The sequence below is a fragment of the Cebus imitator genome, unplaced genomic scaffold, assembly GCF_001604975.1.
Source record: "Cebus imitator isolate Cc_AM_T3 unplaced genomic scaffold, Cebus_imitator-1.0 Scaffold122, whole genome shotgun sequence".
Lineage (NCBI taxonomy): Eukaryota > Metazoa > Chordata > Mammalia > Primates > Cebidae > Cebus > Cebus imitator.
In genome coordinates, this window is record NW_016107437.1 from 5172702 (window position 1) to 5175215 (window position 2514).

At 48.4% G+C, this 2514-nt stretch overlaps 1 long non-coding RNA gene across 1 annotated transcript in view; it reads left to right on the forward strand.

Moving 5' to 3' along the window:
- The window catches only part of LOC119472892, a 14802-nt gene extending 12736 nt beyond the window's left edge, over window positions 1-2066 (forward strand). Inside the window, exon 3 of the long non-coding RNA XR_005202072.1 lies at window positions 1945-2066. This is a non-coding gene — a long non-coding RNA (uncharacterized LOC119472892). The remainder of the gene's footprint in view (window positions 1-1944) is intronic.
- The last annotated feature ends 448 nt before the right edge of the window (window positions 2067-2514 follow it).

A 2514-nucleotide genomic window follows, 5' to 3' on the forward strand; every position in this document is an offset into this window, starting at 1 on the left:
TTTTTTTTAGTAGAGATGGTGTTTCACTGTGTTGGCCAGACTGGTCTCAAACTCTTGCCCTTGTGATTGATCTACCTGCCTGGATTATAGGTGTGAGCCACCGTGCCTGGCCCCCTCATTTCTTTAAAACAAACAGACAAACAAACAAATTACCCAGGCATGGTGGCACGCCCCTGTAGTCCCAGCTACTCAGGAGGCTGAGGAGGGAGGCTGGCTTGAGCCCAGGAGGTCGAGGCAGCAGTGAGCTGTGACAGCGCCACTGCACTCTAGCCTTAATAACTTTGGAACAAGGGGACTCAGACTTCCATTTTGCAAATTATGTAGCCAGTCCTGCACTGATCTAAGGAACTCCAGAGCTGTCACTCTTAACTCCTACCAGCTATGCATCACACAGCCAGGCCCGCAGTCATTTTCCAAGTCATGAGCATGGTGTTTTGTAGTGGGACTTAGATCCTGGGAGAATATGAAGACTCCTTATGGGGCTGAATTGCCTCCATTAAAAGACAGGCGGGGCAGTTGCTAAGGGCAGAGGCCATGACTTCTTCATTGCTGTATCCTCAGGGCCTAGTTTGTATTAGATGCTCAGCTAATAGCTGTATCATGAAGTCACAGAATCAGAGACTGCTGTATCTCACGGGACCTAACCTACTTAAATGACACCTTCCAGGGAAGCAAGTCAGTGGTGCAATGTCAGGTGTCAGTTATCCCAATCACCACCCCCCAACCCCCAGCAGGCTTCTGGACAGCCCATGAGGGTCCCCTAAGATCCTCCCCCTGCCCCAAACCTGTGTGCCCACACCTTGGAGTAGATTCCTGCTTAATGGGCTCTGGGTAGGGGGTTCAAAGGTAATACAAGTATTTGAAGGCATGTGGGGGCTGGGTGTGGTGACTCACACCTGTAATCCCAGCATTTTGGGAGGCTGAGACGGATGGATCACCTGAGGTCAGGAGTTCGAGACCAGCCTGGCCAACGTGGCAAAACCCCATCCCTATTAAAAATACAAAAATTAGCCTGGTGTGGTGGCATTCACCTGTCATTTCCAGCTATTCAAGAGGCTGAGGCATGAGAATTGCTTGAACCTGGGGGCAGAGATTGCAGTGAGCTGAAACTGCACTACTGCACTCCAGCCTGGGTGACAGAGTGAGCCTCTGTCTCAAAATAAATAAGTAAATAAATAAATAAAATAAGGCTGGGCATGGTGGCTCATGCCCATAATCCCAGCACTTTGGGAGGCCAAGGCAGGTGGATCACGAGGTCAGGAGATTGAGACCATCCTGGCCAACATGGTGAAACCCCATCTTTAAAAAATAATAAATAAATAAATAAAAATAATGGCAAACGGGCTTGGCTTCTGGAGCGCCTACACTGAGGAAGTGGCAGGGTATAGCCCAAATAATAGTTGGATGATAGTTCTAGGCAGGTTCAAGACCCAGCTGGGGGTCAGGGGTTGTGGTCCCCTGAATTGGTCAGTGAGAGGGTTTGGAGAAATGATCCCTTTTCCTCTGAAATTGGAAGATCATCAACACTCAAAGCTCCAAAATCTAAACAGTACTAAGAAGCAAAGAATGGTCTCAAAAGCCTAGAAGATATTTATAACAATTGTAAACATTTTTTTTTTTTTTTTGAGACAGAGTCTCACTCTGTTGCCCAGGCTGGAGTGGTGCGGTGGTATGATCTCGGCTCACTGCAGCCTCCACCTCCAGGGTTCAAGTGATTCTCCCGCCTCAGCCTCAGAAGCTGGGATTACAGGCACGCACCACTGTGTCTGGCTAATTTTTTCTTTTTTAAGAGACGAGGTCTTGCTGAGTTGCCCAGGTTGGAGTGCAGTGGCTATTCACAGGCACGATCCCACTAATGATCAGCACGGGAGTTTTGACCTGCTCCATTTCCAACCTGGGCAGGTTCACCCCTCCTTAGGCAACCTGGTGGTCCCCTGCTCCCAGGAGGTCACCATATTGATGTCAAACTTAGTGCGGACATCCGACTGGCATAGCACACTACAGCCCAGAACTCCTGGACTCAAGCGATCCTCCAGCCTCAGCCTCCCAAGTAGCTGGGACTACAAGCATGCACTACCACGGCTGGCTAATTTTTGTATTTTTAGTAGACATGGGGTTTCACCATGTTGGCCAGGCTGGTCTCGAACTCCTGACCTCAAGTGATCTGCCCACCTCAGCCTCCCAAAGTGCTGGGATTATGGTCCTGAGCCAGTGCACCTGACTTAAACATATTTATACTGTTCTTTGCCAGCTGTTTGCACAGGCATGATCCATTGTTTCAAGTAAACTTGTGAAGCAGAATCTGCCATCTTTATTTTCTAAATAACATCATAACTACTGATATGGACTAAATATTTTGTATGTACTAGGCACTACACATGTATGAAGTCATTTCAGTTGCATAAGCAACACATAAAAGGGACTGATGGAGATCCAGCTTACTGATGAGGAAGCAGACTTAGGGAGCTGCACTGACTTGTCCAAGGCTACACACCCAGCATGTGAAGAGCTGGG